At 37.5% G+C, this 14,086-nt stretch overlaps 1 protein-coding gene across 10 annotated transcripts in view; it reads right to left on the bottom strand.

The window, feature by feature from the left end:
- The window catches only part of RBMS3 (RNA binding motif single stranded interacting protein 3), a 707,096-nt gene that overhangs the window by 463,596 nt on the left and 229,414 nt on the right, over positions 1-14,086 (bottom strand). The gene's annotated exons all lie outside the window — the stretch shown is intronic.

Raw genomic sequence — 14,086 nt, 5'->3', positions numbered from 1 at the left:
GGATATCCAGATTGTGAAATGAGCTAATGGAGCACTAGCAGTCAGCATTTTGGAACTGATGGAAATACAGAACTTGACAGTGTCCAAGAAGGAAAGATTGTTATGTGCCAAGGAGCAAAATTATGATCAGAATATAAGGCCTGCTTTGCAGAAGTGATTTAACCAAAATTTGTCCCATGTAAAGTATAAACTATAATATATAATTAATAGAAAAGTTGAATATTATCTATTTTATATATAATTCTAATTTTGAAATTTATGAAATATTTCCCCTACAATTTAAATTTTAAAATAGCTTTCACTTACATGTCCACCAGCATGGATGGTTGTCCATTTCACAACATATTACATTGCCCCAGAAAGAAAGAGAAGGAAGATAACAGATATACTGGGAAATGTTTACTTAATGGGACAGAGTTCTTCATACTTTGACAACTCAGTCAGGGGTTCTGATGACATAATCAAAATTACACCTAACTCTTTGTTCAAAAACAAAGGAATTTGCTGTATCTCAATTTTATTCAGAAAATAACAAGGCAATAAGCAGTTGTTCTGTTTTGTTTTTTTTTTTTTAATCAAATTCTACTTTCTTTTTTGCTTCTTTTTTTTAAAATAATGTCTTCTCAGATTTCAAGCTATTTGTTAACACCTGTGAAGGTGGTTGTACATAACCCCAAGAGTTATTGATGACTAATGAAATACTTTTCTGGGAAAATACAGAAATATTTTCGGTTCAAGTGTTTGCTCAGATGAGAGGTTTCAAGTCAGTTGGCAGCACTTCAGTAAAACCTCAGAAAGCACTTGAGCCCTTCTACCATCTTAGCTACTCAACTCTTAACCCTTCAGCCCACGTGTATCTTGACTTCAGTTTCAGTGCAGCTAATGGGTATCACAGCCTTTAGTCCTTGGGGCAGTGTCTCTTCCACTTCAAACCCTACAGGGAAAAAAGGCTTCTGAACACAGGCAAGGGAATAATGACATTTTTACCAGAAACAACAATAATCTCTCTTTTTAAGGATATCCTCACTCTCACATGCAACAATTAAATATTCTTTCTTATTTTGCATCGGTAAGTCAACTCCTGCTTGGAATTCTAACCTTGGTCCCCACTAATTGTGTATTAAATTATCAAAAATAAATGTTTCTCAGACTGTCCCTCCCAGGAACTGCCTGAGGGAGGAGTTCTCCATAAAAACCACTGAGAAAAATAGGTTTCCCTATTTTTCCTTAGAATTGCTGTCATTCCTCCAGAAACATCAACGGTTTAAAAAGAAACAATACTTCTGTCTCAGAGACCAGATGAGCTGCAAGCTCTTGGAGGCTGGAAGAGCAGCAGTGTCTGGCCCTTCAAGTTTGCCTTGCTCCCTACCATGTCCTAAGACAGCTGTATTGCCACTGGTGAGAAGAGATAACTGGGTAAGAGAGATCTCAGTTTTGCTCATTTTACATTCCTGTGTCACAAGTTGCCTGTAACCTCAACAAACACCTCACATGGCTTCTTTGCATGGCTCCCCTCATCCTGCCTGAGTGCTGCCTTTACTGCCAGCCCGTCATCTCCTTGTGGGCTGCATCACCTCTTCTGCTCGTTTCTCCTTCAGCCTGGCAAGGGCACTGGCACCCCTGCTCTGAATTTATGAAAACAAACCACAACAGCAGCCTCAGGGTGATTTCTCACCAGATAAGCAGGCTATCTTTGAGGTAATATTTTGAGATACAATCTTCTTTACAAACCTCAAACTTTTGGAGAGAACTGGGGAGTCCCAGCACAGTGAATGACAGACAAAGTCACCACATCAGCAAACAAACTGTTCCTGTCCCTTCAGTGGCACAAACTTCCAATCCTGTCCAGATTACCCAAGCCAAATCCACTCCTTGAACTTTGCACTTTGAAGAAAAACGTGGGGAAAAGCCTCAAAATGGAAAGAAAAGTCAGAAGCATAAAGTGGCAGACCCATACCACTTGCGTGAAAGTGAAGGGTAGATACAATGTTAATGTACATATTTGGGGAGTTATATTAGAGATCATTATTTTAAAAGATGGTTAAAATTGTTACTCTGTCGTGGCATTATTAATGAATAGCAGGCACAACTAAGGATCAATTTTTGAACTCCTCTTCACAAAACAAATATTCTTCACTTTTTTTTCCTATGTCTATTAGAAATTCAGGAAGATAATTTGCTGGTTTTAGGATGGTAAACCACTATCAGAAACATTTAGAAATACCCTAAGTTTTCCATGGCATCAAATTCTCAGGGCTATTCCGTTTACCTGCTTAGTTAGATTTGAAACTACAATTGTGCTTGTGGGTGGCTTATGTAGCTCTCTCAGTTTGCTGTTTATTTACAGCAAACAGAGCTCAAATAGAAAGGGCTTCTCCTTCTGTACCTTGAAATTAATCCTGATAGATGCTCATTATAAGTAGTCTAAAAACTAAAAAAAACCAAAATAAAACAAAAAACCCCCTCCCAAATGCAGCATGTCCTTGTATGGCAGGATGTCCAAATATGCTGGGAAAGGTGTCTCTTCAACTGGAATGAACTGTCATATTAAAGGAAAATGGAAATTTGCCATTTAAATCAGCAGCTGATTTCTGTATCATCTGAAATACTATAAATTGCATTTCTCATTATGAGGAAAAACAAAGTCACTTGGGAAATTAGTTTTATTTCTCGCCTTCTTTGTGTTAAAAAATGCAAAAAGTCTGAAATGAAAAACAGGAATAATTGACAGACTATTTCCCCAGCAAAGGGTTATTATGGGAACACATAAAACTGGACAAGTATTCTAAATTCATCCTAGAGGAAAAAAAAAAAAAAAAGAAAAAGAAAACCTTTTTTGTTTGTATTATGCAGGTATAAAATAAAAATCTTTTTCTCCTACAGACTACAGACTTGAAAAGACACTCTAAAATGTTCTGTTAAGATCTCACTTATCATCAGAGCTGAATTCAAATGAGTTTCAAACATACTGAACGATCACTTTGCAACATATTACTTACCCAGGATTACTTTAATTTTCATCCAGTGCTACTAAAAATTCAGCTCTCCTCCTCTGCCACATCATTGTGTACATAATGAACTTTATGATTTCTTACAGGCATAATCTATTGCTTTTGGTTTGACTTTCAGGAAGTTTTCCCCAAGTAATTTTTCAGCAAGTGAAGAAAGTCTAAATAAAAGAACTTTCCTGATGAGTTTTGGCATCTTATTTTATTACAAGACAGGATACTTAGGTTTTTAAAAGATTAATGTTTTGAATAGATCTTTTCAGAACACATGCTTAAGAAGCACTCACCCTCATGTCACCTCTAATATGTCCAACATCAGTCTTTTGGAATTAAAAAACAAACAAACAAAGAAAGAAAACAAAAACCCAGTGTAACTCCTTTTAGTCATAGATCAAACTTGTGGAGGCTTCTACAGATCTACAGAAAAAATACTTCACTGACTAGGTCAGATTTATTTTGATTTTGGACTTTGTACTTTGACTTTCAAAGTGAGAGAACCAAGATGTTGGGAGAAAAACATCCCAAATGCCACAGGGTGATCCATGTGGGAAGTCACCCTCATCTCTACCTCAGGCAATTGTCTCTGTGCACATGGACTTAACGCTGTCTTGGAACTGACAAAACTTTCAAAACATCAGGAAGGACAATGGCAAGTATTACTGCATCATTCTGATTAGGGGGTAAAATACTATGGAAAAAAATTGGGTGAGTAATATCCTCTGGTCCATTTAGCAAAGTGGAAGGTAAGAATAAACCTGAATGCCAATGCTAGTAAAGCTCCCCATCTTGTTTCCCTCCACCCTAGTTCTCCTAAACTGTAAAGGAAATGTTCTTCCATTGAAACCCTGAGATTAACTACTAATACTTGTGTGATGCTACAGAATCTTTTTGTTAACTAATCTGAAAAATATCATCAACAGAAGTGCAGGGGAACATTACATTTCCTGGGTCTAGAGCCTTGGCTTCTTTCAGCAGCCCATGTTGCCTCAAAGAGGAAAAAAGCCATTTTCAAACAAAAGCAGTGGTGAACATGTATTTTCAGCAGCTATCAAAATAATTTCCGAAAATTACCAATGATACCCACCAACAAACCCCAAAAACTGAAAAAGTAAGCAAAAGAAAACAGCAAAGCTATTTCCATGAGACAGAGCTAAGTGCTGAGAGAAGAGTTAAGGGATGAATTCCAGCTTTGTACAGCTCTGTAAGTGGGTGGTTGTATTAAATATACTTTATTCCAGCATTTTTAAGCATTCTGAATACTTCTAACAAAATAGTTTGAAATATGAACTATCCACAATTGACAGAACAAATGTAAGCAACAGCAACCATACAAGCAATTATGTAAAATGTGTCTAGGGAATTTCCCTCCATCAACTAAGAAAACAACACTGAAGAAAACCATATGGGGATGGAGTATAGCATGAAAATATTTTAACTGTTACATCAATAGGAAAGCGTGAGGATTTTTCTTAGATGCCATTTCTTAGAGACTGCATTTTTCTTCTTTACCAGTTGCAGGAATACTGTGAGTTTTACATTCGTGGAATTTAAGGGCAGATACAGATGTGAAAGGTGAATTTTTCTAATCATATTGAGAATTATTCCAACCATTACTACTTGTCCAGTCTGGAAGTGATGCTGCAGAGTACTATCAGGGCAGCTTCTTAAAATTAATAATGTGACTACCTCAGTCCCATCCTGGAAAGTTAGTTTACTTCCACCCATCCTGGAAAGTTAGTTTACTATCATGCAGTACTGCAGGAAAATTACTGTTATGTTACAATTTTATATAGACTTCATTTAATAAAACACTACCAAGCTGAAGAATTTTTTTCTACAAACTTTTAGATTTAGATTGACCTATAATAAAAGCATATAATTTGTAGGACTTCATTTAGGGAGATTTGGAGTCCTTTTAGGATTTACCAAAATATTCAGTGATTTTAATGTCTACAGTAATTAATCTCAGGAAAGCTCTTTGTTGTTCTTGGGGTTTGGGGATTTCTTTGTCTCCTTGGGTTCATTTGTTTTTACTACTGCATATCACTCCCCCTTTCGATACACAAAATCCAAGCAAAGTGAGTAGCCAAAAATAAGTTCATTTGCAGGGGTACACATCCCATTTGCAGGTTCTGGTCTTTGGATTTTTCATGCTTTGCTGAGCACTTCATTTGGGTTGGCAGATTCAGTGAGTCATATGGTGACAATTCTCATTTTCTGCAGCATCTGAAATGTCCACTCATGGCATCACTGACAACTAAAATTAGATATTTGGCAAAGCAGTCCTAGGAACTAAGGGCTTGATCAAGTTGCCTAATTATAGCTGCCTGGTGCCATTTGAGATGCCCTGGAGTGCCCCCAGCAACCACAGAGACCTGGCAGGTACCACACAAAACCTACAGGAGACCTGTGCTCCTCCAGAGTGGGAGCTGTAGGCAAGGAAGGATAATCCCACATTTCAAAGGGCACAGGACCTTTTGTTTAGACTTATTTAGGAGCTGAACACTATGTGCTTGCCTCTGGGATATTGAAGAGATCAATTCTCCCGTCTTAGCTTGTTCTTGCATCACATTCCATGTCTTTGCAGGCGGGTGCGTGAACTCTCACTGTTGCTCTGTGCCTGCTCTCTGGCACAGAGCACAAGGAATAAAAAATATGAAAATAGGTCAGAGCAAGCGTTAATTTTGGAGGGGTGAAAGGGTTGGTAGAGAACTTCTTCCAGGGAATCAAAGGGAGGACTTGCATACTTTCTCCATATTCATCTCATCCCCTGTTTACTCAGAGGAAAAAAAGAGATCTGCTTAAGGAATTGTTCACGTTAGTTCCTATTGTGTCATGGGCTTTCCTTGGAGGTGTCCAAAGCAGAATCTCCAGTCTTGCTTAATTTGTGAAATTTGACATGATTTCAGACTGGGTTTGATAAGGTTTGTGTTTAGGGAATCCTGATGGCATCTCTAAAGATTGTAATTCTTCATCCACCACTCTTTTCTGACAAGATTGTATAAAACTAGAATAAAAAATTGCTTTATTCTTCTTTTCCACGTTAAGCAGAAAATGGCTTTCCTGAGATTATGCATTTGCACTGGACTCAAGAAAACAGACCCCTGCAGAGCATGAAATGACACTGGAGAATATATTTTCCTTGACATACTGGGCATTTTTCATCTAAGGCAGCTCTCCACCATTCCCTCCCCTTTTTATTTTTAACATAGTTATGCAGCACCTCGTATAGCACTCATTCTTATATTCTCCTTAAAAAGAAAATGAGCACCAACAGTACAGAGGGACAAATAATGCTTATCATAATAAAAACATTATGGTCTCAAGGAAGTAAGCACTATTTGGAAAATGGTATGAAAAATACAATGCTCATGTAGTTTCCCAGTGGCCAAAATTTCAAATTTACTCATGAAGGTGTAAAATATTTCCTAGAAACCTGCTGAAATTACATGAAATCTAATAGTTCAATGCCCAAGGCAGAGCTAATAAACCTTCCCTACTTCAGCCCAACAATTCAACCTCCTGAATAAACAACACTCAACAACTACCACAGCTCAAGTGTCTCCTGAATATTAGATCCTTTTCTCCAACCAAATAAATCTCATCGAGGCCAATATTGATTCTGACTGGCATATATTTCTGTTCAGATCAGCAATTTGCTTTTTTTTTAATAAAATCTGAATCAATATACATTGGCCTTACACTTTTCTGATAGGGAAACTGGTTCTAAACCCCTCTGCCTTCTGCATTAACTCAATCGGTCCAGCTGCACAATGGATTGGCTAAGATGATTATTAGTGATATGGCTGAAGTTATTTGCTCACCATCATTATCAAATAGTGCATTCAGAGCATGAGCTAGAAATAGCACGCCTAAAGAGTGGCTAAATGGAACAAATGTTTAAAACTAGTGTGTAGTTAATGAACAAGGATATTCATTGATGTACTTCCCAGTCAGAAACAGAGATAAAAAGCTTGCTGTTGAGTAAAGATCATTTAAGATATTTCAGGACCCAATGTAGGTTGGTGGTGGAATGAGAGCCATGCCAGGAGCTCCTGGCAGTTGGTGACTTCTGTGGGGTGAATTGTCACCACATGGCACAGCCCCACAGGCCTAAATGCCGCCTCGTTCTTGCTTCCATAGAGAAGCTCAGAGGGTGTGGAGCCTCCTCACAGGAGATATTCCAGAATATCTCCTGGACACAATCCTGTGCCATGTGCTCTGGGATGGCCCTGCTTGAGCAGGGAGGTTGGACCAGATGACCCCACTGTGCTCCCTCCCAACCTGACCCATTCTGTGATTCTGTGAAGTCTGGAAAGCACTGTTACTAAGGCATGGGCTGAATGGATACACCCAGAGGCATTTTGTTAGAGTTGGTTTGGTCTCATTTTAGTGTCTAAAAGTTTTGATGGCTAAATGTCTGAACCATTATATTTCCTTTATAACTGTTAATCATGTTTTTATGAAAACAAGATCCAAGGAAATATCTTCAGCTTGACTGAAAAGCACATCACAAATTTATGTCATCTTAATGTTAAACCAAGGAAACCTTGTATTTGTTTCAATATTAGAAAATTATAAAGTATAGAAATATATTAATACTCTATTTAATAAATATCAAACATTTAGCAGTCCCAAATAGTTTAAAGTAATTCTAGATAGAAGAGATAAGATCTGGAGAATTTTAAAATATAGGCTAGTCTGTTAGACAATATTTTGAACAAATTTTAACAAATTACATTTGGATTAAGTAGATCATATATTAATTTATTTATGTCTTATGCTTCAGCTGGGATCTTAAATCTGTCATAATGCTACAGAGAAGAAAAATATTTTAAGATGGATAGAGATGGGACAGTTTGGAGAGAAAATTAAAAGTTTATGAACTGATCTCATATTCCTATGAGAAAAAAAATACACACTTCTTATTAAAACCCTGTGGCACCTTGATGAAACTATCACTTGAGTAGCATCTGGCAGCATCAGGTAGAGTTTCATGAAGACTCAGATCTTTTGGCTTCTAAAATAGTAACAAATAACCCAAACCAGTCTTTTTTTTCTGAATCATCACAGCAGGATTAAACAATCTGTACAGAGAAGCAGATTTTTCAAGAAATTTTTTATGTATGACACTAGAGAAATGATGTGGCATCTAAATCACTAATATAAATCTGGTGAAAATGTCACTTTATTTGCTATGTGTGTTGTTTAAAAGTAAGCCCACAAAGAATTTGACAATCTGAATCTTCTGTTTATCTGAGAAACTGTACACCTATTCCTTATACTTGGAGAGAGATTTCCTGTCAGCATTCATGAATTTCTCTCTTGACCCTGAGCAGCAAGAGACATATTGCAAAGGCAAATGTTTAAAGTTTATATCAATATACACGCGGGACAAAGGTAATTTACTCAGTGAAGGAAGAACCCCCTGCTACATTTAATCATGCTCAAGTACATGGGAAAGTGCCCTTACAGCTGTAGTTTCTCTCTGCCTTTTTAACCCAACTGTTGAGAAGCCCTTTTCTTCTCATGAAACACCTTAAACCCAAAGCTAATTAAACTAGTAAAACAGCACTAAACCTGGTGGGCAGACTTATCTCCAGTCACTACAGTTTGCAATTAGATTTTGGGTGAGGGTACAGGAAATCAATGTTATGTTCACCCCTTAATGAGAACATAAACACTTCCATATTAAAGGATTATTTTCTTAAAATCCCCACAGGTAGGCAGGGGATTCTTGCACCTGCAAAAAACAGAAACCTAGCCAAGAAAATAGTGGGAAGAAAAACAAAAAATCTCTTTGTCTCATGTGGAAAAGGTATTTACCTTTCTCCCATGATCTCAAGAAAAGCTAGATGAGGACAGAAAATAACAGTATGTATACATGTGGTCAAAGCAGCAAGGTCAGAGCAAAATTCAGAGCCATTTTGCCTCTTTAGAATCACCTGAACCAGGCTTGTTCAGTGTACTGATACAATAGATAATAAAGACACAAAGACAAAGAAGTCCATGTTGGCATCAAACACCTTCTACTTCTGATCATCAGTGAATACAAACTGGAATGTCTTGGTGGAGGACAGTGGGACTTCATCACCTCTGATCATGTGAGAGCTTGGCTGATTGTATTCTCCAGACAGAAACTGCAAGTGTATATTTTGGGGCTTTTAGAGAGGGAAAAGCAAAAGTGAAATAACTGTGGGAGACATTCTGCACAACAATAAAGACTGGAGTCTACATTATGAATGTCCAATAGCAAGGAGTCTCACACTCAGCTGCAGATCTGCTGGTACCAACACCATCACTGAACATCCCTCTAGTCAGAGACTTCATAGAAGAAACCTTCCCTCCCTCATGAAATTTAGGAATTGTATAAAGCAGGAAAAAAGCTTCTCCTTACAGTGTGTAATTTGCACAGACTGAGTCTCAATTTCTCCTCCAGTCCCCTGTTTGGCCCAGCAACTAATACTTTGTGATCACTGGCCTTGTTTACTTCTGCTTTTCAATTCCATTTTATTCACTGTCATTTAAAACAGAATGAACTATTTTTATTCTGGGTGTAGTAAAATTAGGTTTTATTCTTCCAGACATGTGATTCCTAAAAATATATAGTGTTGGTTTAAAAAGCATTCATTGAGTGAGAATGACATTTCTGTTGGGCCTTAGGTTTTCAGTGAGCAAGGGAGACAAGGTACTGAGTTTTTTAGAACAAATTTAAATATGGAAATGAGAAGTCCTTAAGAATGTTATAGCTAACAATGTAAGTTCACTTTTGCACTTTGAGATTATATTTAGTTTTTTTCCCTCCTTCTTTATATTTGACATGTTGTTTACAGAGAGTTTAGCTGTTTCCCCCAAAACATAATCTGACTGGCATTCTTCTTTCTGTGTGGGTTTATTCTTCCTTTTACAGAGGAAAAAGATCTTTACACTCCCCCACTCCCTTGCTTTTTTTTTGGCCTTAAATAAGGAAAAATGTTTTCAACCATGCAGTTACTCTATCTAGAGGGACCACGACCAACACAGATGCCCGTTATGAGGTTAACAATTCTAGAAAAAGGTGTTTATTCACATGGAACATCTTACAATAAAATATCAAAATTGGATGTAGTCATTCAAATAATTTAATTTGGTTTTAGTCAGTTAACAAGATTTCAGTGCTGGTTGCCCTTTAAAAAGCAGTTACTCATGAAGCCATACAACTTAGCCATCACAAAAGCACTAACACGCTTAGTTTCTTTTATTAATGTTATGTGATTTTTTTGTTGTTTTCTGCTTCACTAACATTTCAAGAAAAACAAAGTGATTGCCATGTGGTACAGTCAGTTCTGCAATGGCAGCACAGCCTTTTATTCCCAGATTCTGAGATTTTTTTTAGATTTACGCAGTAGCCTGTATTTTCTCTGAAGGGAATTGTACATCTAACCATAAGCAGAGAAATTTTCCATAGTCAGTTTGCCTATTGTATGATACTTGGCTGTAAGAACGACAAATTGAATGCTTGTCCTCCTTCTGTGGCTCCTTTTACCTTGAGTTAACCCCTCTGGTAGAAAAAAAGAAAAGGTGGGGGGAAAGGTATAGAGGGGATGTGGAGGGGGACCAAAAAAAACCATGGCAGAGAATCACAGAATTACTCCATTTTACATTTCAGAAGAGCAAGACGACCAAACTTCTGCTTCAGACAACCTCTATTGGAAAGCATCAAGTTTATGTTTCTGTTCCTGATGTAACTGAGCATGCAGGAGGAAGTGGGGAAGCATGAACATTTAACTGCCAGAAGAGACTGGTATCTATTCCATAGACCATTGTCTTGCATTTAAAGGGAGAAAAAGATCTGATAAATAAGTGCATCTGAATTATTTGAATATGAGGAGCAAAAAGGACTCTGTTCAAAATTACACAACAACATCCCTCTAGCATCACACCAGACCTCATAGATTTTTCTGGGAAGGTACAAGTGTCATAAACTTATCAGCAAGTAAAAATAGGGACTGGAATTAAAAGACTTTACTATGTACGAGCAGTAACCTGACTTATTTGCCCCCCGAGTGGGATTTTTTTTAAATTTGAATTAAATAGCTTTAAAATAAATCTGTTCCTTTTGTGTAATTGTCATGCAACAAGTATAATGGGACAAGACTGCTCTGCAGTTCTATGTGACCACAGCTAGAAACTGTTTACCCAATGCAGAATTTTGTTCTGTAAGCAGATCTCTTCTAGTTATTAAGTTAATAATTATATATTGAATATATTCACTGTGGGCTGAAACCTCTATGTAGCCTGAATATCTTAACTCAGAGGTGGACAGGTTTGCTCTTTTAGGAGAGGGTGAGAACTTTCACTCTTCAGAAACAGATTCTGAGCTACACTTCTGAAATCTTGGTCCCCATTTTCATCACAATGAAAGAAAAAAATATTAAATTATCTAAGTAACAATGGATCCACAATCACTGCTTTAAAATCTACATCCCAATGAACTAGTTGGAAAATGCTATCATATCCTTTTCTTCACATAGCAGTGCCAAGAGATTTTTAAAAGACTGAAAAGGCAATTCTATCAAGCTTCAATATATAATTAATTCTTTTACTTTCCAACTCCCAAACAAAATATTAAGATAAACAGCTTGACTTGGTATCAGGCATTGTTCATCCTATGCTCTCCTTTACAATGCTACAGCTTTCACAGTTCTGTTTGTCTTGCATAATGTACCGTATGTGGGGCAGTGAATTACATTCCTTTCTAAGAGACCATGCGGAATTACTATTTCTTTCCCAGGACTCAGAGGTGAATAATTGCACCTGTCCTCCTTAAGCAGACAAAAGACATTAAGTAGCAGCCAAATGGAAAGAAAGATTTAAAAAGAAAATCACTTTATAGTTTGGCAGGAAAACAACTCAATCCAACCTTTCACCCAGCTGTATACAATATGAGGATTTCTACAAGTGCAGCTTCTAAAGAAAATGAAGCCTTCAAAGAGAGACTGCCCTAATAACAAAGCAAAAAATTGAGGTGCTTTCTAGAAGTTTAAAAGATCCTACTTTTGAAATAAATCATTGACAATACAAAAAGAAAAAAAAAAAAGAAAGAAAAAAGCTCAATGACACATCTAAGTGTTTGTGGGCAAATGTTCTCATGTACAGGATACAAACAAAGAAATAAAGTAGGATGGGGGAGCAAACAAAACCACATGGTTTTTCCAAGACCACACAGAGATGCAGGAGGAGAACCTAGCACAGAGCAGAAGTGAAGACGCTGGAACTTCCTGACAACCTTGGCACTGTGTCACAGGTTCGTGGTATCATTTAGGTTGGGAAAGACCTTTAAGAAAGAGTCCAACTGTAAAGAATTGGTGACCATGCTGAACATAAAGGCTGAGTTTTGCTCTCCCTGACTTGCAAGCAGCTGGCAGAGAGATCTGCAGCAGCTCTGGTTTCGGCAGAGCAAGCCATGCTGGCAGGCATCCAGGGACAGGTCACCAGGGCAGAAGGACAGAGCCTCAACAGAGTATTTGCCTTTGGTGCCAGGAAATTCCTAGCACCTGACCATGCCAGAAGGCTAATGCTCAAAAAGATGAGAAAAAAGTATGAAAGGTGAAAATACTGTCGAGAATCTCTGCAAAGACCTTTGTGATATTTCCAGACCCTTACAATCTTTTTCCTCTTGCATTGAAGCTGACTGTATACCCAAGAAAGAAAGGTATTTGTACATAAATGGAAAAATATTCTTCTCCTTGTGTAACCTAAAGGTTGTCAATCTCTTCAGCAAAAATCCAGGCAGTCCATCTTACAGCTAAAAGGAAAACTACATTAAAATATTGACAGCCCCCAAATAAAAAAAAAAAGCAGAAAAAAGGAAACAAAGGAGTGATGCCTTGAGGGGAGATGCCCTTGCAGAAAGCAAGCCTCTTTTCCCAAAAGCACAAACGCCTGTATTTGATATCCTTAATGAGAACCTGATACAGCTTAGAAGAGAGACACTGGTGGAAAGCAGAGGACATAACTAACCATACCTCCTTTCAGCTAGAACATTTGAGTTTCACTAAGACACCTCCATCACCTTATAGTTGCAGGTTTTAGAACAAAAGCAAACACTGCCTAGTTATATACTTGGAAAAAATACAGAAAAGAGCCAGGTTTGACAGATAAGGTACCAACTTGGAATGAATGAAAACCAAAGCTTACTGCCATTCTTTTCCTCAAACAGCTTAGGGTAGGATCTCTTTCAGTGCCATTGCTTCCCTTCCTATTTTCTGTCCCATCTAGTTACATGCCTTGTGATAGGGACTTTCTTTTACAGTATTTTTGATCCAAATCTGAGTATCCAAATAGAGTCCCTATTAAGGAAAAAGTCAACACAGCACTGTGATTAATTGTTTCCTGGATTTCAGAAATGAAGCCTGTTATTTTGTGGATCTCTGTTTTTCCTTTCAAAAACTCCAATTCCCTCCTTCAAGAGTGATGCAGAAATACCTCCTACACAACACCTCCAGTCTCCTCAAAATTAAGTTCTTCCACAGAAACCTTAAAACTGGACAAAAGTAGATAAATTAATGAAAAACTTGCCCAAGACTGAAATACGGATCACAATGCCTCTCAGGTGTTTCTTTTAGAGGAAACCCAGCTAATAAAAGCAAGATCAAACATTTCAACAAAGGTGACAAAGATGAAAAAGGTGACAGAGATGAAAATTTAGATTGCTTTAAAAATTAGGCATGCAAACAACCCTAGGATTTTGATGTTTTTTAGATCATGTTCTCTAACAGAGGGTTTAAATCACTGCTGGAACACATGTCAGAAATCAGCAAGGGACAAATGATCTTTGGTCAGCATTTGGGCTTACAGTAAAGCAACATTTGAAATTTATCAAGGGTAAAAAAACTGAAATGTCATCAAAAGAACATTTCAATTTTGACAAATCAATATTTCCCACCGACATGCATTTCTTCCATCTCCCTTTGTAAACAGAACTCCCTTTGTAAACAGAACTCCCTGTCAACAGTACTGCTGAATAGCATCCCTGGTGTAAATAAATCCTCAAGGCAAGGTCTAAGGGCAAAAGGAAAATTTCAACCCTTATGCCT

The sequence above is a fragment of the Zonotrichia albicollis genome, chromosome 1, assembly GCF_047830755.1.
Source record: "Zonotrichia albicollis isolate bZonAlb1 chromosome 1, bZonAlb1.hap1, whole genome shotgun sequence".
NCBI lineage: Eukaryota > Metazoa > Chordata > Aves > Passeriformes > Passerellidae > Zonotrichia > Zonotrichia albicollis.
This window is presented reverse-complemented; position numbering and strand designations above follow the sequence as displayed.